Raw genomic sequence first — 14,862 nt, 5'->3', positions numbered from 1 at the left:
TTCCCCGCCGGATCCGTAGTAAAGAGCCTGGCCCAAGATTTGCACCTTGCAGCAATATTCAAGGCTGTAAGAGCAGCCATTATTCCCTCCAACTGCTGTCCACCCCTTTGCCACTTTCCCATCCCCATGCCGGGACTCCCTGGCTGTCCTGAGCATTCTAAGTTCCTTCATTCCTTCAGTCCTCTTGGACTTCCTCTTTATCCTCCCTCCCCCTGTTGCTGTCCAGCCTGTCTCCCTTCTACCACTCTCTCTGCCCTCCCTTCCCTGGTGCCCCCCAATCCTGTCTTTTGTAGGTGACTCCCCATTGTGCTGCATCATGGTCCCCTTTTCATGTTCTTTCTTGTGGTCTTTCCCTTGTGACACATTTCTTCTCTTTGCCTCCTTGGCCACTGGAAAACACCTTGCCTCTTCTCTATGGCCCATATTCTCTCAGCTACCTAGTAGTGCTTGTCCCTGCCTCAGATTCGGTCATCTTTTCTCCACGAGTGTGCTCACTTTTTTGACATGCTGTCCCACTCAAACTCTTTCCTTCCTTCTCCTCTTCTGGAACCATTTGCTGTCACTCATCCAGATAGTCCTTTAAATCTGCCCACTGCCTTCCCTTAGGCTGCCTCTTCCTTCCCCTCTCCCACCCAGCCTTTCATCTCTTCTCTGTTCCTGTTCCATTAAGTGGCTTCCCACAAAACTCTACATCCAGTCCTGCTGCTTCATTCTCCTCTTCCTTTCTTCACCTCCATTGCTTCCATTTACCCTTATGGGGACCCTTCGAGCCAGTGCACCCCTCCACATCACATTTGCCTTTCTACTACCCTCTGAGGCCGTCCCATCGGCTAATCCGTCTTTCCCTCTCAGCCACAGTACCTTCACAACACCTGTGTTCAGAATTTAAGACTCTCTTCTTATGTAGGTACCGCTCTCCATCCTCCTATGCAGTCACTATTCTCTTGCTCTCTGAATCAAACCTCCTGAAAATGAAACTCATACCCCAACACTGAATACCTCTTCCCCTCACCAACCCCCACCATACTCTGTTCTGCTTTGCCCAGTTCCTTTGCCCTGAACTCCCTCTAACTCTACGATGCCCCATGGATTGAAGGTCTTCCCTCATCCCACTGGGATTCACTGTGTCCCTCTGCAGATATATTCTATCACAAGCTACAACTCCATCCTTTCTGCTACTATTGAACAGTGAAGCTTGAATTCAGTGATCATTTCAAGTTATCTTTTCCACACTGGTTCCCAGCCAGTCTACCACATGCAAGCATCTTTATACCCACACACTGGAATTGAAATCACAAGACTCCATCCTCAAGTCCCTGAGATTACCAGCCAGTAGTTCCGTGCAGGTACCGTCTTAATATGCAGCCATGCCTGATTTCCTCCATTTAATCTGAGTCACCTTGGCCCCTTCCCTCATTTTCTGCTAAGGACCTGGGTCTGCAAATGCCTGAACCTTTTCTTCTCAGCTCCGTTCTCCACCTACAGTCTGGCCTTGATATCTTGCATGGCACAGAATTACACTGTGAGATCTGCTGCAGCCGCCAGTTTGTAAACTCTTGGTTCTGCCTTCACCTTTTCTGTATTGACCCCATTACCAATGCTTAGCCCTTGACAAATCTACGAGGTCTCTCACCTCGCATATGCCTCCTGTCCCATTCCTTTCCTTTCAACTTCCCTCACCCAACTCGAGTTCCATTTGCCACCTTCCAATGACTGACCAACTCCAATCTCGATTTTCCATACTGAATATAGATTTAAACATTGCACCAGCCATCCACTGCGTTATTTCCTCCAGGTTGTCTTCCTCAGCCCCTTCACTGCATCATCAACATTCACTCCTACATCCCCTGCCACATACCAGTCACTGAAAAGACTCCTGACTCTTTTACTTGAGGTCCACTCCATTCCACACTTGCCCTCACTGCCGCTACCAATGCCAGACTCTTTGTCCCTAATGTGCTGAACTGAGTCCATCTCATGTCTGGTTTCAATACTAACCATCCGGCCTTGGTTCTGCCATTTTGCAGACAGTCCTTTCCTCTCACAGTACAGTACCCCTCACCTCCGATCTCATCTCATCTCATCTCACCATGCCTTTCATTAACACCTCTACACCTCCTTCTCCTTTGACCTCCTCCCTCCTCTCCTTCCTTCCAAGGTTGTCTTACCCACCCCATACTTTCTCCTCCATGGGCTTCCTCATGCACTCTTCCCCTTTGGGGGCAAAGTCCCTGGATTCTGCACATTCACTCCTCCTCCTTGGGGTTGCCATGCCTCCCTTAGAGCAGCGCATTCCCTGGTCCTCTAACCAGACTCTGCTGTCTTAGCTGCTGGCTCCATCACCTGCTCCTTCTCACGCCTCTTGCCCACTGGACCGCCTCTCCTCCATGCTGCCCCCCACATGCTGCAAACTCCTCACCTAGCCCTCAGCTCCTGGCCTTGGCCGGTCATTTCTCCTGTTTCCTCCTCTACTGCACAGCAGGTTACTGTGTGACCCTAACCACCGGCATTCTTTCAGCTACCATCTGTGAATCAGCTGAATTCAGTAGTCTTCTGAGGGGTCCTCCCTTGACCTGCACCCCGCACCCACTGCTGCACCACATGCAGTCGTCCTCGTGTCAGACATACCGTACCAAATCCACATGCTCTACCCAGCAGTCCACGCCCACGTCCCTGTGGCCCAGGCTGCAGGTCGCTTCCAATGACACACAACCATGGCTCCCTCTCGCCTTCCTCTTTCCTTCCACAGACTTTCTTCTGCAGTCTTGGGAGAACGCTCTCGGGAGTATGTGCCTCTGATCCTCCTCCCTTCCTCCTCCACCACAGCCCTTTTGCCTTCAGCTGTCACTCTCGCCCCGCACCTGCCCACCCTCGCCCCTGCCACACAAATGCACCCAGTCTAAACCCGACTCCCCTGCTCTGCCTGAGAGCTCACCTTCCTGAGTGCTCTCACCCTTCTCCCCTTTCCCGTTCCCCTCCCTAGCACCCAGCTCTTCTCAAGATGCTCTCTTTCCCTGCTGTCTCCATTGCCCTTTGGCCCTTGCTTCCCAGGGGACAACAGAGCCACTGCCGTCTGCTCCCACACACGCATTCCGGCCTCCCGAGTGTCACTGCACCCACCTCCCTCAGCCTCACTCCTCAACCTCAGTCCTCGGCTCCGGGACCTTGGCCTTGGCGCCACACTTCCTACCTTTGACAGGAAATCCCAACCCCACCATCGTCACCCCAGGTGCCTTCTCGGCTACATCCATTTGCTCGCTGTCAACCTTGTCCCATCTGATGGGATCTTTGCTCCCATTTCTGACAGTCTCGACTCTGATGCCTCCATCAGCCCCAGCGCACGTGCGGCATCTACGCGTGCCGCACGTCTCCGCCCAGCTCTCCGTTCTCTCCGCCCACCGGTGATTCTCACCCGAGGATGCACGACCCCCAGGCCGGCCTATCAGAATCATCATTTGGGCCAGTTTGTTCTTATTCTTTATGTTTGGTTTTAGGATTAGGTTTTGGTTTTGTTTTTTTTCATTTTTTTGAGCAGAACCCTTCCTCATCCCTCTGATGTTCTGATAGGCCAACCTGGGGATCTGTGCCCACAGCCCCCCTCGGGTGAAATCCACCCCCCCCATCCCCGTTGAGAATCACCACTGCGGACGGCCACCTGGACTCCCTGGGCTTCACTCTCCCATTTCACGCCTCTAGCATCCCAGTGGTTGCCATTTACACTTCTCTCTCAAAGATTTTAGCCTTTCTACCCACTCCATTTATATAGGTCAAGCACACTCTGCCTGGAACCACCTCATTCCCTTCTCTGTTTCCTCCTTTCCACACGAAATGTCTCAAACCCTAGTCTGTCTTTGAGGATTGATGTTTTCATCCCTTCATTTGCATCCTCCCTCTTCCTTTGAAAAATCATTGCTATGGAGGATCAGAACAACGCCCCTTTTACCTATTTTATTTATTTATTTATTTATTTTTTACTTATTTCATGTGCTTTGATTCATTGTGCAGTTCATACGTCTTACCTAACCTGGTTACTGTTTTTCCCAATCTAAAACACACCCAAATTTTCCTCATGGAAGCTCTTCTTTTCTATATTTAATTTTTCTTTCCATGACATCCTTCCACCCAGTTCTTCCCATCCCTCATTTCTCTACTCCACACTCACCCTCAGAGGCATGAAAATGATCTCTCCTAAAGATCCAGCTTGAACACTAGGCCCTTCCATGAAGTCAGATATATGAAAGTTACCCCTTCTCTTAACCCTTTTTTGTCAGCCATACAGTATTTTCTTTTCTTGTTGTAACACTTTCTATCCTTAAAGTTTAATGGTATGGCAAATACGGCAAAAGTCCACCTGCAGGACCACCTTCGCTACTGCCCACTCCTCGTATCCCTATCATGCATTCTTTTTACTGCATCGTAGTCTTTTCATTGTTGTCATTCTTACTTTCCTCTCTATTGTTCCTGTCTTTTCTTTCCACTATCATTAAGGACATTTTCATCTCTACTGCAGTTTTTCTCAGGGACTCCTTTAGTCCTATGTGGAACTGCGTTGGCATATCCTTTCTGCACCTCTTTTTCTCTTCTTTGACACTTTGAAACCCTTGCCTCATTCCGCCCCTGCCTCATCCCATAATTTGTTTACCACCATCTTTCTGATGCAGTTAGCAGTTCTTTCTAGAAATGGATGTGTACCTTTCAGTTCCATTCCATGGTGCCCTTTTGCCCTGTCTCAGCTCGATTCCTCTTTACCCCTTTCTCAACTTCTTTCTCCCCTCCTTTGTGTGGAATTGTATTTAAATATACGACTCAATCTATCATTTCCACTCTGCCTTTTTCTAATATTCCACTCTGATGTATATAGTTGTCTTCTTACTTGCTTATTTCCTACCTTTACCCTTTTTTCCTTCAGTATCTTTGGCCCATCTTTAATCCTGTATCTCTTTTCTTAACTTATGCTCTTCTTCTACTGACATCATTATTTCTGGGTTTCCTTATTGTGAAGCTGATTTGCCCTATATTTACTTAAGTTACTCTGATATGTTGTCAAATTCCTACAGTGCTATTTTTAGTTAGTTTCCATCATCTGTATTCTTCCTTATTATTCCATTTGATACAATCATAGTGGCAAATCTTACTTTTCATTATGTCTTCTTGAATGACCTTTCCCATCTAAAGGTTAACTTAAAATTGCTTTTCCCCTCATTTTCTTGTTTTCCATTCTGCCTTGGCAAAGCATATTTTTATTAACCATCCATATATTATGTATCATTCCTAAGCATTCACTAATATATTCCTATCAGATACCTCTTTTTGTTCGACATTGATTGCTCAACCCATTTCTGTATTTCTTCTTTCCTGCATACTATGCTGAAATTGCTTTGCTTCTCTATTTGTTCCCTGCTAGGATCCCTGCCACTTGCTTTATTTTATGTCCGCTTCACTGAATATGTATCTAACCTTTCTGTCAACTGCACGTTTTTGTGCAAACATACCTTCCTAGACACTACCCCTCTATGTTAAATTTTCAGTTATCACTTCATCTTCTCCCTTCCTTTAAGAATTGCCTACACAGTCTTCTTCCTGATTCAACTGCTTTATAAATATAAGCAATTTTCATTATCCTTTGTGCTTGAATAATAATTTTTGGTAGTAAACATGTATTACCTTAATTTGAAAAAGCCCTCATCCATCTTCGTTTAAAAAACCCAACATATTTTCTCCACCATCATTAAAACAATATGTTGAAAACCTTATAAGTATTTCTTATAAATTATTTTAAAGGACAGCTACCTAATTATTTAACATAATTCATTCATTAGCAGACATGTTTGTGTATAATACAAAAATGATCCCATAATATTGCTTCTTGGCCTTTTGGCTAAGATCAAATGCAAAATGATCCCATACTACAGTAAAGATTATAATTGCATTTGCTCTTTTATACAGCAAGAAACAATAAAATGTTTTCAAGATAAATAACAAATACATATACATTTTTCAAATGAAATATATAAACAAGAAATTTTTTTGAATGTTTACTTACCAAGTGATGAGTTGCTTGAGTTGTCCCACTCATATTGTGAGGAAGATGACAGGAATTATGCACAATATTTTTAAAATCCTTAAGCACAGGAAGTAAGCCTGTCTGTAGAAGAGCTATGTCCACAGCAAAAATACATCATACTGAGCCAACTTTTTGCAAGCTAAAAGGTTTTGTTAGTACAAGAATACTAACTCACTGTACCTGATTTTCCAAGCACATAATGATATGTATATAAAAACTCTTCACATAACAAGTATTTAGACAGTATGAGCAGATAGCTGGTGATACCTGTATTCTTCATTCTGGTCCCAGTAACATTTGCCATTTTGTACCTTGCTTATTACAAACACAGCCTAATTCATACATTTTCTCTCCAATCAAGCACCTTCTCCTCCCCTTTCTCCTTTCTTGTTTTTTTATATACTAGTCTTCTCAGTTGCTTTTCTCACTTTTAGCCAATCTTAACATTATCTTGGCCAATTTAACATCACACTTTTGGTAGGTCATTTCATAACTCCCTTAGAATATCTGCCCTGCCATATCTTAAACATTCTACACATCTTTCACCCACAAACTCTATAATAAATCAGTGAATGCTGGATTATTCTCTTGAGGTTTACCTTATCATGATCCCCAACCAGTCCTTAACTCGTTAATAGCATTCATTTGTTCTACCAAAAAAGTTCCAATCCACACCTTCTAAAAGATCAATCTGGATGTTTTTAAGGTTTCCACCAATGGCTTCCTATCAGGGTTTATCTTAATTCATCTCCTTCTAACTTTCCCTTAAGCAATCACTTAAGTCATAAATTTCCCACTAAGACCTCAAGCACCAGCCTATCCAACTCCTATTCTTTTTCAGGACCCAGATTTTCTCCCATTCTATACACAGTTCTGAGATCTGACAGTTCTGTTTCTTTAATTCACACCTGATCTTCTTATCATTCTATCTACTCAAAACTGCTCTCTAATTCATGGTGCCCCCCTTATTTACTTGCTATCCTCTATTTTCTTTTTCTTCTGTCATTACCTTTGGCCTAAGTATGGAGCAACAACCATTTCTCCCATCAATATCTGTGATTATTATTTGAATAATGTCTTTCCATCTACAAACAACTTGAGCATTGCTCTTCTACTCCTTTTCTCCAAAATTTTTCTTTCTCCTTTTGCTGCAGACTCCTCATCTTTCCTCCAACATTCCTTCTTTTTTCAGCTGTATCATTCTAATGGATACAATCATCTCTTTTAGAGATGTATACTCTTGACATTCAGCACTCACTATTCAACCTTCTTCCATCTTCCTTATTTCCCACATTCTATACTGAATCTGTTCCCACCCTCCATTCAGTCTGGACTTCCCTAAGATTCCAGCTCTGGCCCATTTTAAGTCCATTGCATTAATCTGCCTCTAATCTCTCATTCTACTGACTACACCGATTGCTTCAAATCTTTTTCCAACATAGCTTTATGGGCAGCAATATATCATACTCCAATTCTTATTTTATCATGTTCTTGCCCCTCCCCCTTTCCTACCCTTGTTATCTGCTGAACATACTGCTCCACTGAACTTCCAATTCTGATGTCTCAGCGCTCCTCATCCTGGCCCTCCTACCCTTCCTTAACATTGTACAAAACTGCATGCTCTGTACCCCAACCTAAATCCTACATCCTCTCTCCTTACTTAAATTTCAGCTTCAGTTTTTCTGTACTTTTTCCTTCTCTCTTTTTTATACACATCTCAGTAGTTGCTGTCACTTATATTCTAACATGATACTTTCATTGCTGAGCAAACTTTAACATCACACTTCAAAAAGTTCTTCCTAATTCCGTTTTATTATTCTGTTATATATATTAACATCTATATTATCAGCTTCCATCTGTAATCACAATGATGGATATATTATTCTTCTCTTGAGGTGTACTCCCTTAATGATACCCACCCACTTCTCACCAAATATAGATCATCTTCTCACAGAATAAGATGAGGTTTCAGGTTGCTATCAATGGCTTTTTATCAAGATTCATCCTACCTATGGCATCAAGAGCTAATAATCTACTCTCTAATTCCCATTCCTGTCTAGGCCCTTGAAATTTATTAGATGCACCATTCATTACATTGGGCCTTCCCATCCAATTTGACCAGTTGGGCCCATTTTGAAATCAATTTCTTCATTCTGAATCTCCTTTTTTATACATCTGATTTGCCTCATTGCCACTCCATCTACCCTTATCTCTTCTCTGTTTCATACAATGTTCCTTCACTCAGCTAATAAACTCTTTCTTCCTTCTTAGTCCATCAAAACCTTGGTACAGGTATGCTGCCTTAACATACCAGTCAATATCTGCCATTCCTCAAATCATCCCTTCGCATCAGCAGGAACTCTTCACTTTGTTCTTCCATTCCTTTCCTCCTTGTTCTTTATTTTTACCTAGAGAATCATGCTGCCTTATCTTCTGTGTCCCTGCTCCTTTCAGCCATTGCCTACATATCATTCTTACGGATTCAGTTGTTTCTTCAGAGACTCCCCTCCTGTTGGACAGCCACTGCTCAACCTCCTGCCATCTCCCTTTTGTCCTGCATCCTTTACTTACTGCATTTGTTTGTACTATTGGTCCCGGCTACACTTTCATAGGATTCTTGCCCCTGGCCTGCCATTTATGCCCATCGCACTTAGCCTCTCTCTCACTATATGGATCACACCTGTTGCTTCTAGTGTTTTTCCAGCAAAGCTTCCTGGACAGCAAAATCTCAGACCCCATTTCTTGCTTTTCCGTGTTCTTACCTCACCTTGTAAATACACAACTCTGACAAATTTCCAATTTCCTAATGTTCCCATTTATCCCTCTTTAATGCCCTTCTGTATTTGTTGTTTTTTTACACTGTATGTTCTGTACCCTGTATTCATTCAGGCATTCCCTCTCCTTATTTATCATCCAATCTCCGTCTTTTGCTTTCTCCTTCTTCACTATTTTTTTTGCACAAACCTCCTCAGTTACTTCTCTCACTTTTGGCAAATCCTAACATGTTTTCTTAATTTCTGAATACATCATTACTGTCTCTCTTATAGAACATTCTTCCCAATTTCCATTTGGAGGTTTCCTCTGCTCATGTTCCCACTCTCTCCTTCACTCAAAACCAGTTTTCCACTCTTTAGATAAGCCTTCCCCTTAGCCTGGCTTTTTCCTTCCATCATGACCTTTGGCCCAAGTATGGTGCCATACACCTCTAGTTAGTATCAATGACAATTTTTTCATCAATATTAAATGATACCTTCTCATCTTGCAGCAATTTTAACTTCACTATTTTACCCCTTTTTCCTTATTTTGCCTTATAAAAATTCTACCTTATATTCAGCATCCCTCCTTCATTCAGAGACTTTGTAGATGTCATTCTGTACTCTGTAGATGCCATTCTCTTTATCTAGAAAACAGTAGTACTGAATGGCCGAACATTCAGCCCTGTCTTCTGGATAAACAGACTGCTCATAACAGCACTCAGTGTCCAGAATCTGCACACTGGATTTGCGGTCCAGCCCATGTGGCCTCTTTCTCTCCTCACTCTTCCACAAAGCCTCCTGAACAGTTCCCCCTCGTAACCTCAATTCTTCCTTTAGCCACATTCACTCCTTCCTCTCTCTTCTTGAGTGGTTGTGACCTGGATTAACATGAAATCACTCTACCAGAGTTGCTCCTCTCCCACACCCCAGCATTCCTTATCCTGTCACTCTTTAATGCCACTGGCCATGTTACTGCACTGCAAGTTCTGCCCCAGCCTCATTCATTCATCCCTTTCCCTTTTTAGCCTTCATCTCCTCCATGCTCTCCTCCTCTCCTATCCTTTCATACAAGCCTCCCCAGTTGCTTCTCTAATTTTCACCTAATCCTAACATGACAGTTGCTAGTGAAGGCTCTTTATCAAAATTTTTCTTAATCTGTCTTCATCTAAAGCAGTGGTTGTCAAACTGGATCTCGTTAAAACACAAACTGCTGGGCCCCACCCTGAGTTTCTGATTCAGTAGGTCTGGGTTGGGGGAGAAGAATTTATATTTCCAACAAATTCCTAGGTCATGCTGTGTAACATATTTTAAGAAGCATTGCTCTTAACTTTCCCCTCAACCAAGCCCTTTAATTAAAAATTTCTCACCAAGGCATGTAGAGCGAGTCTGTTTCTGACTCTCCTTCCTGTTCCGGCCTTTCCTTCTCTCACAAACACTAGTCATTGCAATCTTGAACATTATACGTAACGTATTTGACCAATTGGGCCATGCTGAGATCTGACAGGATGCTCCATTCTGGGAATCTTTATGATGCTGTGGTCTTTTTTATTACCATGCCACCTACTCACAATCATTCTCTAGTGTAGACAATGCTCTTTTTAGCTTCAACCCCTCTTCTTCCACGTTGTTTGGCCCAAATATGGGGCCTTCTCCCTCCAGTTAGTCCTGCCCTTCTTCAAATGACCTTTTCCTCTGGGGTTAATCTCTCATTCCTTTTCTTCTTGTTACCTATCTTGCCCTAAAGAAATATGCTACCTTATCTTCAACCTCCCTTCTTCTTTTAGCTGCCATCTATGTTTCATTCAAATGGACTCAGTCTCCTCCTGACAGCACTTCTAGCCAGGCTCTCTCCATTATCTATAGAAAATCTTCACATGAAGAATAACTTCCACAAGTAACTTTAATGCAGCGCTTACATTATATTCATTTGTTTGAGGTGATTTACCCTCTCATATCTTTAACTATATACAGTATAATTTCATCTACCATCTGTACCTGGAAATAACAAATGAAGTTTTACTCTCCAGTTGGGTTCCCAACATGGTCTCCAGCCAGTCATCCCCCAATATTAGTCATCCATTGTACAAACTACTCAAAGATCTATCCTGGTGTCTTTAAGGTTGCTGGCCTCCCTGGCCTTGCATCAGGGTTCATCTTAATCTATCTCCTTCTGATCTGCCTAATTAAAACTTCTCACTAGAGCTTCCTATTACTTTTCAGGCCTCTGTTCTTCTCCCATTGTATACACTGCTTCTCAAAGTCTGGATTAAAACCCAACATTCGACCCAATAGACCCACCATTATAAGATCTTAACAGGATTTCTGGTAAACATTTTCCTCATCTTATCTGCCCACACCACTCCAGCTGCTTCTAACTACTCTTCATATGTTCTCCCTTTATATAGTTCCCAGTCTCCCTCCTCTTTCTTACTTCACCATGATCTTTGGTACAGTTATGGTGCCTTATCCCTCCTGTCAATTTCTGGCCAGTCTTCAGATGACCCATCTCTTCTGCAGGCTCTTCCACCCTTTTCCCAGATTGACCCTGGAGAAACGCCCATGTTACCTACACAGTCACTTGTTTTTTCAACTGCTATCTTTTTATTATTCTTATGGATTCAGTAGTCTTTTCTTCTGTCTTCCTTGTCACCTCTACACTGTTCTGAATACACCTGCACTCTCCAGTCCAGACCTTCATAGGGTTCCTGTGATTGGCCATGGCTCAGATCTATCCCATTTCAACTCCTTGACCTTTTACTCTACTGGTTACACTTCTTGCTTCAATTATTATTCAAGCGGAGATTCCCAGATGGCACTCCCTCATGACACCAATTCTTATTTAGCCACTTTGTCTTTAAGTCTCTCTCCTTCTTTGGTTGTAATCTAGCTTAACTCAAATCTCTCTACTGCATGTACCACTCTGCCATTTTCCAGTGTTCCTCATTCTGGCCCTCTTTAATGCCCTTCCCTGCCCATACTTTATATTCTGTACCCCAGCCTAAATCCTATGTCATTGGTTTTTTTTTTTTTTTTTTTGGCTTCCAGCCTCTATGTTCTTCTCTTTATCCTCCCCTGTGATATTTGCATGCAAGCGTCCCTAGGAAATGTCTGTCACTTTTAGCCAGTCCTCACATAGCAGGCTAACTTCTAAGAGCAACTTTAATGGCACAATGTTCAATAATCTATGGTACCTCAACTATGTCATCCTTTCATTTACCATCTCTCTACAGAAGAAACGGATGCAGAATTCTTCCCTTCAGATGTACTTCCTCCTCATAATCTTTAGCCATTCCTCATCTGGTAGCAATAATCCATTCTTCAGACAAACTCCCTGTTCACCCTCTCTAATAAGTCAAGCCTAATATCCCTAAAGTTGCCAGCTATAGCTTTTTTTATCAGCATTAATCTTAATCAGTCTATAAACTTTCCTATCAACCAAGTCCTTTAATTAGCAATTTCCCTCCAAAGCTAGTCTACTGCTTACTCCTACTGAAGTGCTTGCTCCTCATCTTTTCTTTGTGTTTCCCATGCAACATGGCCTTTTTACCCAAAATGTGACCAATTAGACCTCGTTTGAGCTGACAAAATTTCCCATTCTGGATCTTTAGCCCATACCTGCTCTACATGTAGGCTCTCCACCACACAATATTCTCTTTCCTTTACTTACGTTCTCTTAGGAATGCTGTCTTATCCTTCCAGATGTCTGTCATTACTTAGTGACTAACTCCTTTTCATCTGAGGGCAACTTTAATATTGCCCTTTTTGTCCTAAGAAAAAACCTTACCTTCAACATCCCTCCTGCCATTTGTATAGCATTCCCATGGATTCAACACTGTTTTCTGGGTGGGTATATACTCATTTTTGGCACTCACTGCTCAACTCGCTTTCATCTTCCTTGATTTCCTACACACTATGCAGCATCCATTCCTTCTCAGTCCAGACCTACATGGATTGCTGTAGTTAGCCTGCGTACAGATCCATCCCTTTTACCCTCTTTTTAATCTTTTGCCCTATTGACAGAGCCTTTTCTTTAATTATTACTCCAACAAAGCTTTCTGGAATCTCCTCATGACCCCATTTCTTCTTTAGTCACAGTTTCTCTCCAGTGGTTGAGACCAGGCAGCTCCCTACCACATTTCCCACTCTGCCCTTTGCCACATTGCATGTTCTGCACCCCTGCCCAGCTCACATGCCCCTCCCTTGCCTAAGCTGCCAGAGTCCATCTTTTCTCTTTCTCTGGGTTCTTTTCATACAAAGGATCTCTTGGGTGGCTCTCATTTTCAGTCAGTCCTCAAAAGATAAGCCATTTCTGAGAACAATTTTAATGTAAATCTCCATGGCATTCTTCCCTTATTCCCTTTGGCAGTTGCCTTTGTTCATGTAGCTCTCTTATCTTTATATTATGGCAATGGAGTGGGTATTATTCTCTTGCCACGGAAAGGCTCCCTCTCACCTCCTCTCCTCATCACCCATGTTAGTCATCCTGTCTAGCAACTTTGATAGGTATTACTACCTATGATTTTCTTTGGAGTTCACCTGAGACTCCCTGTAACCTCTCATTGTCTCAACCAAACTATTTAATTAAAAATTTGCCACAAAGCTTTCAGGTATTAGCTCTACTAATACCATCCCCTATTTACTTCCTTAATCTGTTTCTCTGTATCAGGTACTTATACGTAAGTGTCTTTGTCTTTACTTCTACATAAAATTCAGCCAGTATGCCCCAGTCTGTGATCTGCCATCATTCTTGACTGTCTGTCCTCATTCCCCTTCCTCATTTGCTGTAGCCTCCCTGCTTCATCTGAACCAAGCTGGGCTCATAATCTATGACTTAATGTCTGTCCTGACTCTTCTTACTTGATCATGACCTTTTTCTCTACCATAATCCCATCTCTTTTCTTTTTAAATACCTCAGCTGACCTATTCTGGCTTTGTGTTAACTTCCACTTCTTTCTTCTGTCCCCATCCCCCTGAAGAAAACTCTACCTTACTTTAACCACTCTTTCCTTAATCCCTTTAAAGCACTGAAATAGATTCTGCAGCCTTGATAGGCATACTCTTTCCCATGTGGGCCAACCTACTACCATCATCTGTTTTCGATGTATTCTATTCAATCCATCTCTTCTCTGAATTCAGACCCATTCTTCATAGGATTCCCACCGGTGGCTTAAACTAGGCATGTCTTATCTAGCTTCTCTCTAACCTCTCAGTCTCAACTGCCTCAGTCAGACCTGTTGGAAAATCATTTGAAATACAACATTATTTCACAATTTGTTCCTGAACAAATTCTCTTCTCAGCACCTATGCATTGGCACATCTTTTATTATTTCCAACTACCCCCATGGACTTTCTCGCCTCTTTTCTTTTGCTGGGTACCTTCCTCTGCTTGCCAAAGCTCTTTTCCCTCTTTTGCGATCCAATTACACCGTTGTATCCTTTCACATTTTTAATGATTTTCCCAGGCTGTTAATCCTGCACCCTCACATAGCACTCTATTAAACATTCACTACATGTTTGGATGGATGGATAGATGGATGGATGATGGAGTTTAAAGTTCAGACTGAGCAGATGAATGTCTTACTACTTAGCCTGTCACATATGGTCTTTACATCTGAGTCTATTCTTTCCTCTCCTTCCCTATCCCCCAAATAACTTTGTAACTCCCCAATTTCTAATATTTTTGTACCTCTAAGCCTTTTCCAGACCATGGATTAGAACTTAAATGCATTTTCTTCATCCATGCTTGCCAAATCCCCTCCTTCAAACAGTTCAGAAAATCCTGTGTTCTTCATGAACACTTCACTTTCCAAAAAAATGTCCTCCCCCCCTCAATTTCTTATTACTTATACCACTTATCTCAAAACATACAACTACCCACTTGCTTTTCCATTTTAAGACACTGACTAGAACCTCACTGTTGACCTACTTACTACAGGTTGGAAGTTGATATAAAAGCAAGTTCATTCTGGTGATCTGTGGGCCCCTTGTCAGTCCATAATCTAAAGATAGTATTGAGACTCTAATGTACTTGCTCAGTGTTAA

The 14,862-nt window shown here is 42.6% G+C and overlaps 1 protein-coding gene across 1 annotated transcript in view; it reads left to right on the top strand.

The window, feature by feature from the left end:
- Positions 1-14,862, top strand: part of COPG2 (coatomer protein complex, subunit gamma 2) — a 112,852-nt gene that overhangs the window by 95,493 nt on the left and 2,497 nt on the right. The window lies entirely within an intron of this gene.

This window comes from Propithecus coquereli, unplaced genomic scaffold (assembly GCF_000956105.1).
Source record: "Propithecus coquereli isolate 6110/MARCELLA unplaced genomic scaffold, Pcoq_1.0 Scaffold91, whole genome shotgun sequence".
NCBI lineage: Eukaryota > Metazoa > Chordata > Mammalia > Primates > Indriidae > Propithecus > Propithecus coquereli.
This window is presented reverse-complemented; position numbering and strand designations above follow the sequence as displayed.